Source organism: Cyanistes caeruleus, chromosome 10, assembly GCF_971803275.1.
Source record: "Cyanistes caeruleus chromosome 10, bCyaCae1.hap1.1, whole genome shotgun sequence".
NCBI classification, from domain to species: domain Eukaryota; kingdom Metazoa; phylum Chordata; class Aves; order Passeriformes; family Paridae; genus Cyanistes; species Cyanistes caeruleus.
The window spans coordinates 23,202,216-23,222,671 of NC_141710.1; the positions used below are offsets into that span (position 1 = coordinate 23,202,216).

General features: G+C 42.0%; 1 long non-coding RNA gene across 2 annotated transcripts in view; it reads right to left on the bottom strand.

Annotated features, from left to right (window-relative positions):
- The window catches only part of LOC111933299 (uncharacterized), a 28,205-nt gene extending 8,692 nt beyond the window's left edge, over positions 1-19,513 (bottom strand). Inside the window, exons 1-6 of one of the 2 annotated variants that reach the window (XR_015274330.1) lie at positions 19,323-19,513; positions 12,430-12,507; positions 11,466-11,707; positions 9,302-9,381; positions 1,455-1,677; positions 165-433 (exon numbers count right to left, since the gene is read on the bottom strand). This is a non-coding gene — a long non-coding RNA (uncharacterized LOC111933299). Of the gene's footprint in view, positions 1-164; positions 434-1,454; positions 1,678-2,407; positions 2,555-9,301; positions 9,382-11,465; positions 11,708-12,429; positions 12,508-19,322 lie in introns of those variants that run through there. The other variant, XR_015274329.1, reaches the window with a different exon arrangement.
- Positions 19,514-20,456: the final 943 nt, after the last annotated feature.

The window sequence follows — 20,456 nt, forward strand, 5'->3', positions numbered from 1 at the left end:
CCTCCAGAAACCCAACTTTTCCCAGCATGGAGTGAAGTTCCTGAAACAACACTTTGAACCCTGCGCTCATTTCAAGCTGTTAAAAATCACCTCATCCCTTCCACTCAATAATTTTCTGATTTATTACAGAAAGGTGAGAGGTCCCCCCTCCCCTCACCAATTACCTGAGCCCCTGGGTGCTCTCTGATGTGTCTTTGCATGAATAACTTTGTTTTCAGACTTCCTCGTCCTTCTTTAACTTGAATTATTTGTCAAACAAGAGCAATTTTCCCCTCGCAGAAGGCAGCTAATTAGCGTGGCAGGCTGTCACTTTGTCACACCGTGGTGACAAACAATGCAGGAGATTAAAGAGTTGCTAATTGGCTGATACTTCTAGTAGCAATTCCAGCCTGTTAATGCAGCGAGAAAACATCGAAAAGTTGTTTTGATCAGGCTAGGGAAAAAAAAAAATATACAACAAAATTCAGCTTTTTCAAGAGTTAGAGTGCTGTACCACAAAAATCCCAAAGGCAGGAAGCCCTTCCAATATGGGATTAAGGGAAATTATTGTTCTGGGTGTTGTGGGAATGTTCTGCCAGAGGAAATTTTATTATAAATTATTCTCAGATTTAGGGCCTTTAATAAAGAGCTGCATTTCCAGATCTTTCTAATTGGGCATTGGACAATGAAGATTAGAGGGATTTGGGATTTTTGGGGTGGTTTTTTTACATGTTAAAAGGATCATGGAATCACAGAATGATTTTGGGCAGGAAGGGACCTTAAACCCCGTCCCATTCCATCCCTGGGACACCTTCCACTATTCCTGGATTCTCCAAACCCATCCAGCCTGGCCTTGGACACTTCCAGGGATCCAGGGGCAGGCACAGCTCCTCTGGGAAATCCATTCCAGTCCCTCCCCACCCTCACAGAGGAGAATTTCTTCCATAATAACCTAAATTTCCTTTCTGCTTTTTGGAAGCCGTTCCCCCCTAGTCCTGTCTCTCCACCTTCCTCGTAGTTTCCTTCCATCCCAGGAATTCAAAACTACTCCAACACGAAACTCTGACCAAAAAATTCCCCACTTTGCCCCACAATAATTCAAAATTTCTCCAGAGCCCCTGAAGATGAGTTAGGAGAGCTTGAGATAGGATAAAATGGCCTTTCGGTTACCAACAATTAAACAGCAAAAGACAAGATAATCAGGGTAATTAACAACATTTAGAGGAAGGCAGGGTTATGAAAACCAACAGCATTAATTTTGTGGCTCTTGGTAAATGCAGAGGTTTGCAGTGGGTGGGAGCAGCGAGGTCAGTGCTCGGTGTTCATCCCCACACCTGCCAAACCCCTGCGGAAAATCAAACTTTAATAGCTGGAATCACATCAAAGAATCCTTCTGAAAAACCCCAGAGCACTCCCTTCTTCGGGGGAGAAAAATCACAGAGACAGAAACATTTAGAAATATCAACAGTACTCACAGTTTGGGGAATATTTGGGATACAAAAGCCTGGATGAGCCTCAATCCTGTTTTTCATTCCAAGGCCTTGCTAAATCTTTGTAATTCTTAAGAAATCCTGGAGTGAGAGCTGGTAAATAACCACAATGTGGGAGATGTTGTCTCCTGCCCTGTCCTGATCAGTTCAAATGAGTCAGAGCTTCTCTTCCACTTCAGTTGCTTTTTCACCTGGAATTTCCTGGTTCCTGCAAGGAAAACGAGGAAAGGAAATAAACCAGGAGAGGAAATAAACCAGGAGAGGAAATAAACCAGGAGAGGAAATAAAAGCACCCCCACTCGGTCTCCACGATAAACAGCACAGAGGTTGAGGCAGCCTCCCCAAAATGTAAAAATTCAGAATTTTTTAGATATCCTAAAGGGCTCAGGTAGGGATCTGCCATCCTCTGGAGAGTACTTTTAATTAGGAAAACATTCTGGTGAAAAATGGGCATGGAATTGGGCAAGTGTGGATGTCAAACCTTATGGAAAATCCCAAAAAATACCAGTTATTGCTGAGGAAAAGACATGGGAGCTCCTTTTTATCAACAGAATCATCGAAAGGCAAATAAAGAAATAATGGAAGTTTCTTTCCTGGCTTTCTGCTCCAAGTTCTTCCCTCTGGGAGCTAAGCATTCCACAAGGAAAGAGGAGGGAGATTGGAAATGTGGCAGATCCAGAGTCCCACCTGCCTGGCTCAGCCATTCTCTGGAAAACCAGCAGGGACAGGACGCTTTGGCCAGAGAAAAGAAGAAATTCATGAGGTTTCTGCTGGCAAAATGCTGTTTTTTTGTCTCCTTCACCTCAAGTCCAGGCCACTGCTGGGTTATTTTCCCCCTTCAAAAGTCCAGAACCTCCTGAAGAGATCCAGGGAAAAAAATAAAATAAAAAAAATTATGTGTTTGGGAGGGATCCAAACGTTCCCGCTCTAAAATTTACCTTGATTTTCCTGATTAAACTCAACACTGACACATCATCGTTACTCATTAATGGGGGAAAAGAATCCCACAAAAGAACCATTAAAGGAGGAAAAGAGTCCCACAAAAGGATCACACAGAACAAATCCCAGCTCCAAGCAAAGCTCCCGATTTCTTCCCAGCTCTTTCCCAATTTAAGGCACTAATTGAAACCACTCTGCCTCCTTGCATCAACAAATGAAGGGTAATTATGTTGTTCCCTCAACCTTGTGTTCACAGATCGCATTGATCTTCATTATATTAATAAGTCAAATGATTCCTTCCTTACTGCTGGCTGTGGAAGCAGGGAATTACCCAGGAATGGATAAACTGGGATGCTGGGCATTGAATAAATCCCTTTTTTCCCTTCTTGCTTGTTTACCATTAATGGTTGTACTTCATCTGCTGCTTAACGCCATTAGTGCCTAAATGGGGTGATATTAATTCAGGATAATTACAGAAACTTTAAGGCAAAAACATGGGGATGGCTGCATAATTCTGACCACATTTATCCAGAGGATAAACAATTCCTGCAGGCTGTGGGGTGCAGATTCATTTCCTTGGTCCACTCCTTCCAGGGAAGGAAGCCATGGAAACGCAATAAAAACTCATAATTCCCAGTTGAGTGAAATATCTGGGAATTCTCAACCATCCCTGTTTCTTGCTAAATCCCCCTGAGTACTTGAGCTCACCCCATAACCAATCTGTTTGGAAAACAGGAGAATATTTCAGGAAGAACTCGCTGCCTGGATTTGACTCAGTGCCCTCCCAGCCTGGAATTCATCACTTTTTACCCTCCTCCATTTCCCAAAAATTTTCCAGGAGAGAGAGAGAGAGAGAGCAGAGAGCTCAAAAATATAACTGTGAAGAAGCAGAGGGGGGAAAAAAAAAGCATTTAAACTTTGCTCCATCCTCATGCAGCTATTTTAGATGCTGCATGTGCAAGAAATTCTGGACAAAATTGGCTTTTCACTTGTGCTAGGAATTGATTTTGTTTTAAAAATGTAAATGTATAAAATCCTCCTTCTTTTAAGCAAATTTAAAAAGTCACCTGCGAGCCTGCAATGTTTTAGAAACACCAGTTCTAACAAAGGAGGGATTAATCCAACAGGATGAGTCCTACATGAACAAAAATCTTACTTTATGCATAATTTTATTTCCTTTGTGTTCAAACCTCATTTTTAGGGCGGTTGAATAACCAGGAAAGAAGTGGAGAAAAAGAAGTGGTGGTTAAATAACCAGAAAAAAATTGGGGAAAAAGAACTTAGAGAACAAAGCAGTTTTTTTAAGTATTCTACCCATGATAATGAAATGTAATCTGCTGGAAATTTAACCTCTTATTAATAGGAAGGAGAAATATGAGAAGAGTGTAAGAGAGCTGCTAATGAGGTTCATTTAGCACAGATTTTAATTACACCAACCCAGCCATTCTGAGCTGTTCTGCTGAGATCTGAGCAGAGTTTATCCCCCAATGCACAACCTAGAGGGTAAAAAATGAGAGATAAAACATTGTTCCATCTTCTTAAATGACAAACAAGACAATTTCAAGACATATTAAACATTAAAAGATGAATCTTGCAGAATATGAAATCCTTCAAGTCCCATTTGAGATCTCCAGGGCGGGGCTGACCACCCTGGGAATGGCCCTCATGGAGGAAAGTCGGATCAATCCATGAAACCAGGAATTCTCAGCCGTTAATTCTTCCTCAATGCCATTTTTTCCCAGTACAATAACGAAGTTTGATGGGTTGGTTTTTTTTAAAATTTTTTTCTTTTTCAAATATTTCTAAGTAGCTTTACTAGAATTAATCACAGCTTTGCTTTCAGAAGCAGCAAATGAGATCCCTTTTTTTTCCCCAGATTCCACATCAGGCAGGATCAGGATCCCTCTGAGGGATGGGCACAGCCAAACCCACTCTTCTGGATCTGTTTCCTTCTCTGTTTTTTAAGGGAAACTCCAACCTTTTGGTTAACTCCCTTTTCTATTTGATTCCACATCGTTTGTAAGAACTGCTGAGACTGTTGTGTCAAGCCAGCAGCTCTGCACCCATGGACCTCCAGCACGATTTGTGCTGAATAATTCATTCTCAGAGATTTCTGTCTTTGCATCCCAGCCTGGAAAAGCCTAAAGGAACCTGGGAAAACCTAAATGAACCTGGAAAAGCCTGAGGGAACCTGGGAAAATCTGAAGGAATCTGGGAAAACCTGAAGAAACCTGGGAAAAGCTTAACGGAACCTGGGAAAACCTAAAGGAATCTGTGAAGACCTAAACAAATCTGGAAAAGCCTGAAGGAACCTGGGAAAACCTAAATGAACCTGGAAAAGCCTGAGAGAACCTGAGAAAACCTGAAGGAACCTGGGAAAACCTGAAGGAACCTGGAAAAGTCTGAAGGAACCTGGGAAAGCCTAAAGGAACCTGTGAAAACCTGAAGGAAGCTGGGAAAACCTAAATGAACCTGGAAAAGCCTGAGAGAACCTGAGAAAACCTGAAGGAACTTGGGAAAACCTGAAGGAACCTGGAAAAGCCTGAAGGAATCTGGAAAAGCCTAAAGGAACCTGGGAAAACCTGAAGGAACCTGGGAAAACCTGAAGGAACCTGGAAAAGCCTGAAGGAAGCACAAACCTTGCATCCCAAGAGAAAAGGAGGCTCTGAAGGGATTTTATTTCTCTCTACAATCACCTGAAGGGAGGCTGGGGTCGGTTCTTCCCCAGGAATCAGCGACAGGACAAGAGGAAACGACCTCAAGTTGTGCCAGGGCAGGTTTAGGTCGGATATTCTGGAAGATTTCTCCACAGGAAGGGTTGTCCAACCCTGGCTGGGGGCAGTGGTGGAGTCCCCATTCCTGCAGGGATTTAAAAGCCCTCTGGATATGGCATTTCAGGGCGCTTCATGTTCCCAGAGATCCCTTCCAACCTGGAGAATTCTGTGACTCCATGAAAAAAACAACCAACTTTGCTCTCCCAAATTTCAAGGAAAAAGGAGGGTGCTGCATCCCAGCTTGGCTTCCAGCAGAGTGCCTGACCTTGCAGGCTACAAAATCCAAAATCCTTGGGAGTGTGTGGTAAATAAACTCCTGGAGGCTGTGGGGACGGGAGCAGGGATATTCATAGAACATCAAGCTGTCATTCCCACAAAATGATGTTTTTTTTATAAAACTAGAGGCGCTTCAGAAGGTGCCTCAAACCACAACAATCTTTTCAGACAATTTTCTCATGTTCTAACTGCCCAAAGGAGAAGGGCTGAGTGCTAAAGGACAAAAAAAAAGGGCATTTGGAAAATCTGCAGCGCTGTAATTACCAACGTGACAATTGCTGTTGTTAAAAGCCTGGAAACAAAGGAAGAGGAAACAAAGGAAGAGGGAATTTAGGAGCTCCGTGAATGTTTAGTGCATTCAAACCTCATTTAAGTCGGAGAACTTGCAGCTTTGGTTCGGTAGCTTTCAAGTTTTATTCATTTAAACAACCCTTAAATCAAAATGGGATCGAACATCGTTAAGCACAGGTGGAATTGGAGCCTGGCAAGTGGGAATTCTTATCAGGGAATGGTGGAATGGTGTGGGATGGAAGGGACCCTAAATCCCATCCAGTGCCATCCCCTGCCATGGCAGGGACACCTCCCACTGTCCCAGGTGCTCCCAGCCCTGTCCAGCCTGGCCTTGGGCACTGCCAGGGTCCAGGAGCAGCTACAGCTCCTCTGGGAATTCCATCCCAGTTCCTTCACACCCTCCCAGGAACAATTCCTTCCCAATATCCCATCTGACCCTGCTCTCTGTCCATTTGAAGCCGTTCCCTGTGTCCTGTCCCTCCATCCCTTCTGCAAAGTCTCTCTCCATCTTTCCTGCAGCTCCTCCAGGCCACACTGAGCTCACCCCAAAGCTTCTCCTCTCCAGGCTGGACAATCCCAATTCTCCAGCCTTTCCTCCCAGCAGAGCTGCTCCATCCCTCTGATCACCCTGGTGCCTCCTCTGGAGTCGTTCTTCAAATATTTCCATGAAAAACTCAAAAAAGTTCCATTTTCTCATGGAAATCACCTCTTGACCACCTCAGGTAACCCCAAATCCCATTTTCAGGGAGGGAATAAATTCCTACTTCACCTGAAAATCTGTCCTCTATTCTGCTAACCCCCGTCTGATTTACGGGATTATTGCACCTAAAGCTCATCATGCAAATATTTCATTAAACTCCTATGAAATTTGAAAAGAAGAGGGAAGTGTTCTTATTTCAGCCACAGTGCCAAATTGATTTCTTTATTAGTGATTGAAAGTATCAATTTTAATAACACAATTATTGGTGATATAGCTGGGATTTATTATCTGTGGATAGAACTTTAGCACCACTTGTAAAATTTATGCTTGTGAAAATCTTCATCATTTTCTAATTAACATGCATAACATTAAACAAATTTAATCTTTTAAAGCTAATATGAAAGAGCAAGAGGAAAGAGTGTCCCACAGAATAGAAATTAATTATTTAATTTTTTTTTAAGTTAAACCATCCAGTGGATCTTCCCATCCATTTAACATTCCCAACCTGCAGGAAACATTGGGGAAATCCTCTCTGCTCAGGGGATCTTTGAATCCTTCCCAACCCAAACCATTCTGGCATTCTGTGAATTGCAGTTTCTGTTAATTCAGATTTACAAAGCAGCTAAAAAAAAAAAAATTATTCCATTTTTATCAGAGAGAAATCAGAGAATATCCTGGAAAAATCATTTTAACAGAAAATGAAAGCAATTAAAACAATCTTTTATCATTATTATTTTACACCAATTAACTAGCAGTTTGTACTAATTTCTCCAGTCAGTGCATCCAGTAATGCAACAATAATATCAGCAAAATCATTATAAATATTCACTTTTTTTAAAGGTTTAGCAACTCATTTTACCTCTTCATTGTCTCTCCTACAACAATTTTTTTTTTGCATTTCTTAATTTAAAATATTCTTAAATACCATTAATTGATAGTGAAAAAAATTTTAAAAAATTAAATAAATTAATAAATAAATTAATTAATAAAAAAAATTATGTTAAAGCAAAGAGATTTCAAGAAATGGAAAAAAATAAAACCAAAAAAACCCCAAAATGTCCTGAGGGCTGTCTGGTCAGTGCTGCTGCTCCTCTTTATCTCAGTCCAACAAGGAACAAACCTCTGGCACTGTGATTTTCCACACATTTTCTCCCTGTGCTCCTTGCAGCTCCAACCCTGGCCTGGAGCAATCCTGGCTGTGACTGATACAGGAATATCCAGAATGGGAGAAAAACTCCTGGAAAAAGCCAAATATTCCATGGACAGGGATTCCCACGGGGTTTGTTTGGGCTATAAAATCCCCCTGGGGGAGTCCTGAGGGCTTTAAAGGATCTTCTGCTGCGTCCACAGCCTCTCCCATCGGGGTTCTCACACCCTTCCCTCTTCCCTTTCCTCCCAGAACAGCCCAAAATTTATGGTGAAAATCCAGAAATAATTTGTGCCCATGAATGTGCAGAAAGTTTTCAAAGACTCAAAGTCAAAAATTTGGAATTGAAATAATTAACTGTTTTGTAGGACAATCTTTTCTCTCGCTCTTCCATGAAATTTTAGCTTTAACAAAATTTAAATTTGTTTCAGATCCTGTGTGTTAATTAGAAAATTATGAAGGTTTTTCATGGCTTTCCCCCCTTGCCACCTTTTAAGAGCTCTTGTTGGAACTGACCTCACATCACTGATCACCCTTTAAAATTTTAGCAACAACAGATCCATTTCCCAAAGTTTGGGGTTAATGGGTTTTATTTTATTTTATTTTATTTTATTTTATTTTATTTTATTTTATTTTATTTTATTTTATTTTATTTTATTTTATTTTATTTTATTTTATTTTATTTTTATTTTAGTGGAGCCGGGCAGCTCCACTGGGAGCAGTTAATCCAATAGTTTTCTCCTCCAAGGTTTTATATTTCTAAAATATTGTGGGAGATGTAGAATAACACAACCACCAACCTCATCCCAGCACATTTCCCTTCCCACAAAACCACAAAATCTCCTTGTATGACTCAGCAAAAGAAGAGAATTTGAAGATTTTGTGGATATTTACCCCAAATGTTGTTAAAGGACCTGATGCCTCCAAACTAAAATACTTTAGTCCAACACAAAAATTGCCATAATTATTTTCACCACCCCCCCAGGTCATTTCCATCTTTGGGGAGCTGCTGAGGAAAAGTGGGAGCAGGACATTTTGCACACCGGGAATGTGCCACCTTTTCCAGCTGAAACATCAAGAATTTACCCCTGGCAACTCCTACAAACGAAATAATTTCATACCAGGAATAAAACATTGCAGCAGAGCAAAATAAAGCTGGAGTTTGACCCAATTTTGCATTCCCTCGGTGAAGTTTAGAGGGTAAAAAAACAAAGTAACTTCTTTTAAGCCGAAAAAAAATAATGCAGAAAGTTAACGGGAAACATTTAAATTAAAGTGGAATTAAATGGGAGATTTGGAACTATGCAAAAAAGCTGCTCAGCTCTTTAGGGTAATGTTGAAATATTGTCCCTCCAGGTGCTCTTAAAGGAATAAAGGCAGTAATGGAACCATGAATCACCCACTAAACCATCCCAGCTCCAGAACAGGGACAGCAGGGATGGAGGAGCAGCCAAATTCCAAAATCTCAATCATGCACTGGCTTTATATTTATTAAATTTTGATGTTTTATTATTTATTAAATTTAGGGGTGGGAAACAGAGGTAATATTTCATCAAAGAAACCACTTGAAGAACTTTTACTGTGCCCCAAGGAAGGAAGGAAGGGCCATAAATAAATTCATTTGACAGAGCTACCAAACTGGGCCCTAAAAACAAATATTCTTCAAAGTTTGACTGAAATCCATTCAGAAGAGAAAAAAACCTACCAGAGAAGGTGCACAAAACCTTGTAAGACAAACACAGCCTCCATTTCTTTACTGCTCTTTGGAGTTCAAAATGTGAAAAGCTGAGCAAGCAGAACAAAAAATAAATAGTTAGTGAAATGTGGGAGGAAATGTGGTCAGCAGCTCACTAAAGCAGCATTATTCACCTGGACTTTGACTATTTAGCTCAGTTAAATTCATGATCCATAAAATAGAGAGCAATAAAATCCATTTTTTTGTTGTTGTCGCAGTGTTGAATTAAAGTATCACTAATGCTTGAGAAAACATTGCCCTCGCTCAGCCAGTGTTGTGGGTTTTTTAATCAGGAAGCTGAGCAATTGCAGGTTATTATTTCCCCTTGACAAGTTTCAACCCAAGCCTCTTTTAATGCCCTGGTACCTTAAAGGCTCCCGTGAGCGCAGGAGGCCGAGCTCCTGCACAAAGACAGAGCTTCAAAACGTTACACAAAGAATTTGCAGCATTTTGAGCAAAGTTTTTATGGCTTTCGGCCCAAAAATGGGGCTGCAAATGATGAAGGTGATCCCTGCAGCATTCCTGCTCTCTGGGATTGGGATGTGGGGACGTCATTCCTGGGGAAAACCCAAGGTGAGCGCGCTGTGTGGGGAGGAGAAGCAGCAGGACGGGGATCTGGAGCCTGGTGTCCTCCTGAGCTCTCCTGCTGCCATGGGACATGGGCTGATGGTGGCCTTGGCTGGGTGAATGGTTGGACTCCATCTTAGAGGGCTTTTCTAACACAAACAATTCCATGGCTGCTGATCCTCAACCTCTTTGAGGTTCTTCAACCTCTCTGAGGTTCCTCAGTTTCTTTGAGGTTCCCCAACCTCTCTGAGGTTCCTCAACCTCTTTGATGTTCCTCAACCTCTTTGATGTTCCTCAGCCTCTCTGATGTTCCTCAACCTCTTTGATGTTCCTCAACCTCTTTGAGGTTCCTCAAACTCTCTGAGGTTCCCCAACCTCTTTGAGGTTCCCCAACCTCTCTGAGGATCCTCAGCTTCTTTGAGGTTCCCCAACCTCTTTGAGGTTCCTCAAACTCTCTGAGGTTCCCCCACCTCTCTGAGGTTCCCCCACCTCTCTGAGGTTCCCCCACCTCTCTGAGGCTGGCTCTGCAGTGAGGTTTTGTATGGTTTTCCATGGCATTCCGTGCTGACCTTTCTGTTGTTATCTCTCCCATGCCACCCCATTATCCAGAAAACTGCTGGAGATCCCCAGTGGGAAACTTCCCCTGTGCCAGTGAAGCTGCCTCTGGAGCAGCTGGCTGTGGAGATCCCTCGGGGGCCAGATGAAGGGCTTTAGACTCCAGGTAGATTTATGGTGGATATTGGGATGAAATTCCTGGCTGTGAGGGTGGGGAGGAGCTGGGATGGAATTCCCAGAGAAGCTGTGTCTGCCCCTGGAGCCCTAAAAGTGTCCAAGGCCAGGTTGGATGGGGCTTGGAACAACCTGGGATAGCAGAAGGTGTCCCAGGAATGGAATGGGATGGGATTTAAGGTCCCTTCCTGCCCAAAATCATTCTGTGATTCCATAATCCTTTTAATATGCAAAAAATGCACCCAAAAAAATCCCCAGATCTCTCTGATCTTCATTGTTCAATGTCCCTTTACAAAGCACCGATCACTCTGTGATCTGGAAATGCAGGGTTTTACTAAAGACCCAATTCCTCCCAATAAATATCCCTTAAATCTGATTTTGGGCTCCTGCCTTTCCACCTCAAGAGCTGAGTCCTGTAGCTCCATTAGCACCTGGGCCTCATTTCTGCATTAACTCGAGTGATCCTCTGAGCTGACTTCAGCCTTTCCTGAGAACCCCCTGTGGAGCCTAAATGGAAGGAAACTCCTTCTCCCTGAGTGCTGAATTGCAAATGAGGATGATTTAGGCAGAGTCAGGGCATGTGAAGTGGGACTGAACTACAGGTGTCTGACAAGAGTCCTTTTGCTTTTCCTCCCACAGCTTCAAAGTCAAAATTCATCCATTTTGTCTCCCAGTAAAATTTAACTGGCTGCCTCATTCCTAGAGCTTTGGGAAGTGCTCCCATTTGCAGGCTGGGAAGGGTTTCCAAAGTAAATATCTGGAAAAAATATGAATAAAAATCAGTTTTTCTCCAGCCTCTCCAACAGAACTTTGTTACAGCAACAATTTCACCACGTACAGGAGCTGTTTGGTGCCCATGAGGTTTTGCTGTTTGTTCTCCAGGTTGTTTTTATTGCAAATCCCCTCTCTGGAGTCATTCCAATCCCACCTGGATGTGCTCGTGTGTAAGATGCTCTGGATGGAGGGGGGTTGGAGCAGAAGATCTCCAGAAATCCCTTCCAACTCAAACTCTTCAGTGATTCCATGGTTGGAACTGGACTCAACCAACATTCCTTGCTCCCAGATCCATCAGCTGCCAGCCTGGAAGAGGCTTGGAATTAAATCTTTAAGGTCCCTTCCCACCCAAACCAGTCTGAGATTCCACAAAAATTCTTTATCTCATTTATAAGATAAACAGGAATTTTTCAGGGCACAACTGCAGCCAAAATATGTTAATTTTATCCCAATTGAAAACTTGATATTCTCCATCAGAACCTTGATGGATTCTACTGATGGAAGAAGCTTTTCATCCACCAAATGAGAAACTTTAGTGGCCCAGAGATTTCCATAAACATTACCCTGGTCACCAGCTAGGAGCAGTTACTTAGTTTTAATACCTACCTGGCCCTTTACTGAAAACCACAGTAAAACAGGCAAAAATATCATTAAAATAAACACTTTCAGAATGAATAAAAAATGACTCAGCCACTTCAGAATCCCAATGAGGACAAATGACCTGTAAGTGTCATCTGCTGGCTGATAAAAGCAATTGAGCCAATGTCAACGGAGCAAAGTGAGATGTAATTTAGTTTTAGCGTTCCTAGAATATCACAGCAGCAAGAAAAACATAAAAATAAGGCTGTCATATCTCAAAAGCCAAAGAAATTAATTAACAAGTCCTTAAAAGACACCTTGAGATCATTTTAAAAAGATTTCTTATCGTTAAATCCACTTAAATGGAAATGAAAGAGCAAAGCCATGGAAATGGATAAACTTCAAACAATTGAATCCAGCTATCATTTCAAAATGAATCTAAAACTTACCCCAAATGTCTTGAATGAGTCAACCAAAAATTCACTCTGGAAATTCTCTGTGAATCAGATTAATTCTGAGATTTCCACCTTTTAATATAATGAAAAAGAATTTCAGTCGTTTCAGGCAAGCTTCCCTTTCTAACTTAGCCAAAATCCCAAAGGAACACAGTATTTCCCATAAATTTCAGAACCCACCTCATTTTAACCAAAATATTTGAGGATTGTACAGCAGCTCAGCACAGGAGCCATCACTGTGTGAATTCCCTGTTAGGATCATGTTTTAAACAGCATTTTGTTCAGGGGCATTCAGACAAAGAATTCCTGTGGAGCACATCCACAGATCCCAGGGACGCTGGATTTGGGCTGGATCAGCTCATCCCAGCAGGAACCACTTCAGGTGCTCAGCCCATCCTTATCCCGAGCACCCTGAGTGCTGACACTTCAGTATTTTACAGGATAACATTTGATTAGATGACATAAATGATAACATTTATTAGATGAGAGCTGCAAGAATCATTCCCCTTTTATTTTATTTTTTTTCCTTGAATATTGAGGGAAATGATAAATAACAGAGGAACCCTGTGGGCAGTGGAGCCCTGCCCTGATAGATGAACCCATCCAGGGGGAAGTTGTTTTAATGAACAAGGAGAGATTTTTCAGGATAATTTTTAGGATAATTTAGGTATTTAAGAAGCAGAACCTCTGGTGAAGTGTTTTCCAACAGGGTTTGGAAATCACAAGAGTCAGAGCTCCTTTTTCTGCACACAAACACTTCAGGAAGAGGCATTTGATGTTTCCCAGCTCCCATTTAGCTCCAGCATATGTTCAGGTATTCCCTGTTGTGTTTTTCCAGCCACAAACAGTAAACTACCCAAAGCCCCGAGGAGCAGAGGAACAGCCTGTGAGCTGTGTTTCATCCCAGAAATCACAGGCAACATAAATTAGTGGAGTCATCTGTGCCATTTATCCCCCTAATTGGGCTTCCCAGAAGGAAGCATTTTCCCTTTCCTCCTTTTAAGTTCCATGAGCACCTCCTGGGTTTGGATGCAGACACATCGTCCCTTAAAGAGGAATAATAAACCCCATAAATCAGATCTGCACTAAAATAAAATCTCAGTGCAAACCTGATCATTCCTGGTCCATCCTTTCAGGCTGAGGTGCCAACATCCACATTCCCATTCCCAAATTCTCATTTGGATATGGAAAAAAACCCAAGTTTTTTGCAAATCTCTTCAGATCCTTCCTTGACGCTTTGAGCGCAGCCTAAGACGTTGATGTTGCTGTGCAGGCTTGGCTCAGGATCCCAAAAAAACCAGTCCAGAGCTCTTGGAATCACTTCCCTGAGCATTTGTCGAAGGGAAGGAAAATCCTTTGCCATGATCTGTGAAAACTGAGCAGCTCAGCCTCTCTCAGCCCTGCTCGGGTTCCTTCAGCAGCAAATGATCACAGGAAACTGCAGCAGAATTCCTCCACAGGCTGCACTGAGACCTTTCCTCAAGTATAAAGATTTTTATATAAGATTCTTATATAATATTTTCATTTTTTTTTATTTCTGCCAGTGCAGAAGCAGGCCCATAAAGGTCTGTAAGTTTGTTTAAGCATCACTGTTTTTGCAATAAAGCTTTAATAGGCCCCATACCCCAACTCTGACAAGCCAGACTTGGATTATTTGGAGTTGAGTGGTTTCTTTGTTCCCTCCTAGTAAGAGATGTCACAGCCATCACAGCTTGGCTTGCATTAAACAGGAGGAAAAATTGCACTTTTTATTTAGCTATTTTGAAAGATTTTTGGGGGATGGAGGATTGGGAATGAAATAGAGCAGTAAAATAAAAATAAGAGATGAGCCAGTAATTAAGACAGACACAAAAGAGAATTTCTTTACAGAAGTTGTTGAAAATGTATTTCTACATTAACTACAAAGTCATTTAAAAATGACCAGGAAGAGAGATCTCAAAATACATTTGCATAAATTCCTTTTCTCAATATTAAGCAACCTGTTCAGGTGAAATAGGACCCTGCCCTTCCCTCATTTTAAGCAAAATAAATAATGCCAGAAGACACCCAGAGGAAGCAAATTCACCCCAGGAGATTACAGTGAGTAAGTCAGAGGAGGATGAGCAGGGCTGAATATTTCATCAAACAAAAAGCTGCCCATTTGTGAGGAATGGCCTCAAAACTCTGGAACTCCAGGCACTCACAACCACTTCAAAATAAAGTTTTGAACAATGAAAGTTTGTAGAATTAAACCACTAAAACTGGGGTTTAGCACTGTGATACAGCCTAGGAGCTAAGGAGGAGCCAATGGAATAAAAAATAATAAATAATAATAAATATAATAAATAAATAATAAATAAATAAAATATAATAAATAATATAATAAAACTAAAACAAAACTGAAAAAATGGTCACAGAAGTTAAAACTGGCCTGGGAAAAAAAAAAATCATCCCTGAAAATGCAATTTTCCCACCAAATTTTCAGGAAGAGCCCTCATGGATGCACGGGAGCTGTATCAGATCCAGTCCAAGTGGGTACAATCAGAACTATTTTTACATGGAAAAGGTTTCTCCTTTGATAGTTTTGAAGAGCACTGATAAATCACTTCAAAGAGACACAGGCAGTCATGTTTCATCCTCCCTCCTCAACTCCAGGGGTATCCCAAGAGCTGGAGAAGGACAGAAATTCCAATTTATTTTTTTTTATTATTATTTTTTTTATTATTTTTTTTTCAGCTGTCACTTATATTTCTATCTCTGCCTAGGATTAAGGAAGTTTCTCCTTCTTCTCAGGAAAATCAAAGTAGCAGGAATAAAACTGCAGAATCAACAGCCAACAGGGAATATTACGGAGAGAATCCATTTCCCAGAGGGATTAACAACAACTGCAGAAAGCAGGGATCAATATTGACAGAGTCAAATTATCCAGATGCATGCAGAGATTCATTTGCTGCTCCTGGAGATGAATTTTAAAATTTAATAAATATAATTCCTCATTACCACATGTCTGCTGTGGATGGGTATCTTTCTAACTTAATAAAGAAAGGAATTTGAATGTGGCTTCTCCGAGCTTTAAAATTTTTTCAAGGGTATTTTGGAAGATTAAACGAATTATTTTGAAATTTGATTTTGTGTTTCTGAATGTATCAACAATCTTCACGGACTGGGAAATAAAAAAAAAAGTCAAATTTATGAAAATCTAGCAACACTGATTAAAAAAACCCAACAAATCTCTAAGTCAAAAACATAAATCACAATGGTTCAATTTTTGTCACACTTAGGCCTCTCGACTAGAGAGAAGTTTATGATCCAGGACAATCTTAATTTAAGGATTTTCCTACCACTTTTCCCTTCACAAACTACTTAAATAATATTATGGAATTTATGGGTTGTTGATTGCACTTCTTTACCTGAGGATGCTGATGCTTCCCAATTTAAAGAGCAAATTAACTGTAGAGGAACAGACCAAGTTTGGACCTAAATTAACTAAATTTTGTTCCTCTGATTTTTTTTTTCCTCCCATTTAATTATAGCTAGATTGTATCATTACTAAATTAAAGCCAAGCCAAATTACTTCTCCAATTCTTGCTCCAGGAATTAACACTATTTGCCTTCCAGGAGCACTAAAGTACAGAAACTGCTTGAAATGATATCTTTTTTAAAGTGGTCTTTACCTACTTCTAATTAAAACCATTCATCACTGCAAAATCTTTTGGGTTTGGGTTTGGTTTTTTTTTTTGGTTATTGTTCTGATAAACATTCCAGACTAAGCCTAATATTTTTAATTTTTAATTTTTAGCAAGTCAGGGCCTTGTTTTCCTGAGAAAAACCCTGAATATTTCCTAAATCAGGGCTGATCCCAGCTCCTGGAAGAAAAGACTCCGGAATCTTGACCACACCTCAGCACCTCAATTTCCAGAACTGGTTTGGCTTTCTCACAGTTCAGTGTGTTTCAGTGTAAATGGCTTTAATTTTAATATTTAATTGAATTTAGTTTTTCATTTTAACTTCCATGCCGTTTAAAAGCCGAGCCTGTGTTGCATAAAATGCGTCAGCAGCCATTTCCTGGGGGGAAAATGGGTTTAAAATTGAGATTAAGCCTGGTGAAATAGTACTGGGATACCTTGTTGAAAATATATATAATATATCCTGAATAATTTGGGTCACCTTCCTTCATCAAGGAAACCACGAGGAGAAAAACACGGAACTCAGAGCAGATATTTTGGAATAAATTTTGAGAAAAAATGCCTTTTATTAGGAAAGGAGATGAACCTTGATGTGGTTTTACCACTTTTTTAAAACAAATCCTATTTCTGCCTGCTGGGCCTGAGCTGGCAATTCCCTTGTGGTGAGAAAGAGTGGGAATGTTTCCAAAGACCTGGAATCAGGCCCTCAAAGATGTCCCTGTTAGCACCCTCCCTAACCTGTGCTGAAAGGCTCTTTCCAGATAAAACCGTGGAACCTGCTGCCTCAAAAGCATCGTGTTCCTTGCCAGTGGCTGATCTGGGAAAAAAGAACTGAAAAACGGGAATGTCAAAAAAACAAAAATAAAGAGAGATTGCTAAAAACCCGAGGAGCTTTCATCTCCCTCAAAGCCAGGAGAAGCACGGATTTTTGATGAAGGGATATCTGGAAAGGCTGGGGAAGGTGAGAAATATTTCCACTCTCACTTTTTCTAGCATGTAATTATCTGGGTTTTTTAATTATTTTTTTTTTTTTAAATCTGACTTGCTGCTTTTCCTCTGAGGAATTCATTCCCCAGGGAGCAGGTGATGGAGAGGGGCCTGCCAAACCCAAGGCCAGCACAGAGAAATCTTTACCTGAGCCTGGCCTGGAGGGTCTCCATCCCTATTTGAATGTGAGAATGGATCTCATCCCCTGACCCCAAAGCTCTGCTCAGCCTAAGGACTCCAAACACCAGGATTTTATGGCAGCCCGAGATTTGTGTCTAAACAAAACCAGGAATTTACACCAGCTCTGTTTTGTCGAGTCTGCAGAGCTTTTGATCGCATCTTTTCTGAGGAGGCTGTTTTTATTGAGACGTGCAGAGAAGAAAAACAAAAAAGCTTTAGCTTTTAATTATTTGCTGAAGTTTCTGCAGTTCTCCTTCCCCTCTTAATACCCAACAGGAAACCAAAAACCAAAGGAAGCTGCTGCTTACTGAGCCCTTGAGTAGCCCACCGAGTGTGGTCCCACCATCAACACCTCTGCACTGATGGGAGAAGCTTTGATGGAAGTGCAAAAACCAGAGGAACTTCAAAGTTCACTGTCAGAGATGCAAAAAGCAGAAGAAAGAAATGAGAAAAAAAGGTGTGTCATTAATGCAGTGGCTAAATAAAACAGGCCCACGTGAGGAGAAATATTTGGGATTGCCACTTTTAGCTGGCTCTTACATCTTTATGGAATCATGGAGTGGTTTGGGTGGGAAGGAACCTTAAATCCCATCTCACCCCTGTCACGGGCAGGAACACCTTCCACTGTCCCAGGCTGCTCCAAGCCCTGTCCAGCCTGGCCTTGGGCACTGCCAGGGATCCAGGGGCAGCCCCAGCTGCTCTGGGAAATCCATTCCAGTCCCTCACTACCCTCCCAGGGAGGAATTCCCTCCATAATACAGCTACAATCAGATTTATATTTGTAATTACAACAACCTAGACAGCCCCAGTCCACCAGAGAGAGTAACAATGCACAAATTTCATACCAGGCCAGGCAGAGAGAAGAGCTGCAAGGAAGAGAAACCAAATTCCACCAGGCTGGACCCTCCCAGCTCCACTCCCGCTCTCCAACACCTGCAGCATTTCCACGAGAATGTGGGGGTGACTGGTGAGAAACACAGATTTAACTGCAAAACTTAAACCCCACCGTCTGCATCTGTGTTGAAACCATCTGGATGACACAAGCCAGGGGTTGGAATGCCAATAAAACCTGTGGAAAGTGTGCCCACGTGGGCTGAGTGCCACTGCTGTGCCACACTCTGGGCAGGGAGAGCTCCAAAGGCAGGGAAACCCTCCATGGAAATCCTGAATTGAAAACAAACAATATTATTCACCAAATTATCATCTGTTTTGGAAGCTGCAGCCATTAATTGCTTCTGTGGGTTTAGGTTTTTAAACACAGCACCGGAGTGCTTAAAGATCCTCCCGATTAAATAATTCAAAATGTTTGCACGATATAACATGTTTGAAGGGGAGAGAAAACTCTGCTAAACACTTTGAATTCACGAGCAAGCACCTCATTAACATGCCCTGAAATCAAATATTTATCACCTTCTCCACTGTAATGAGCTCATTTAAGACAAATGTGAGAAAACCCCATCCTGTATTAAAGTTGGCGATGTTTTATTTATGGGCACTTTAATATTCACTCTAGGCCACACCAAAATATAAACACACAATTAATATTTCATTAATGAGAAAACAAAATCCATTTCTCCAGCTTGTGCGGGCTTGGACGAGGACAAAGCGGGTTTAAGTGTGCTGTGATGCTGTGCCCAGGTTGCTCTGAGGTGGGAACAATTGATAATCAATTATTAAAATTACCTTTTTCCTTCCTTGTTCCAATACCTGAACGCCCTCTGGGGGAAGAATCTTTCCCTGATTTCCAACCTAAACCTCCCCTGGCACAGCTCCAGTCATTCCAGAGGAGAAATCAATGTTCCTGTTCTTCCCCTCCCAAGGAAGATGCAGATCCCAAGGAGCTTCCCCTCGGTCTCCTCTTCTCCAGCTGAACATTCCAAGTTCCCTCAGCTGCTCCTCATCCTGCTTACCCTCCAGACCCTTCACCATCCTCACCAACCTCCTCTGGACACTCTCTAATCTCTTTTTTCTATTGCAGTGCCCAAAACTGCTCACAAGTTTCCAGGTGAGGCCACCCCATCCACAGCTCTCCTCGGGATTAAACCTTGGACTCACCTTTTCCCACATGGACAAATGTGAGTGTGTTTGGGGCAGAGGTCTGAGCCGCAGTGTTCATCACACATCCAATATTTCCACAGGCAATATTTCCCAAACTGGGCAGTAGATGAGCTGAAAATTATTCCCAAAGGCAGCACTGCTCACACATCCCAAATTCCTGCGTTTTTCCTACACTTATTTCTCCTTCCAGCAGCAATATCTGTAACTTCTCGCTATGTACACCGGCCAGATAAACACCCACCACCACTTATCTACCCAGAATTGCTGGGTAATGCATTCATGAACAGAAAACCTCATGTAAATGCAAATTTTTTCACCCCTCTCCTCCCCAAGATGCTGCCAGCTGCAGAGTTTGGGGTCAAGGAGCCTCTTCCTGTTATTCCACCGGTCTTGGCAGATGTGTATCAGAGAGAATAAAAACCTCTCAGCTGCTGGGTCTGATCCAACCCCCTCTGGAAAGAGCTGTGATCCTCGAGCTGACTCCAAGCAGCTCCTGTGGGGCATCACAGCCTCAGAGAAACCCCGAGTGCCCTCAGCAGCTCCACGGGAATCCCTCAGCAAGGAGCAGTGCCAGGCCTGGAGATGCCCCCTCCATCCAGGGCTGCAACAGCAAAAGCTCTGGTGGAGCTCACCTTGCTCAGATTTTGGGTTCAAGTGTCTCTCATTGCTGTTTTCTTTTGCTCCATTCTTTTCCATCACAGGTGGGATAAATCTTGGCAGATTTGCCATGGGCAAGGACGACTTTATCCCAGGTTGCTCCAAGCCCCATCCAACCTAGTCTTGGATGCTTCCAGGGATGCAGGAGCAGCCACAGCTGCTCTGAGAATTCCATCCCAGCCCCTTCCCACCCTCACTGGGAGGAATTCATTCCCAGTATCCCATCCAACCCTGCCCTCTCTCCATGGGAACCTGTTCCCCCTGCATGGAAAGCTGAGTGCCCCTTGCACACCAGCAGGAATCTTGCTGTGATTCCAGGGTTTCTCACGAAACATGGAGTGGTTGCATCTCCCATTCCTCAAATGTGATTCTATTCTTGGATCCAACCAGGGCACAGCTTTTCAGCCACCCAAAAACCTGCAGCACCATTCAAGCAAAATGCCAGAATCCCGCCCAGTCGGTGCAGATGCAGGT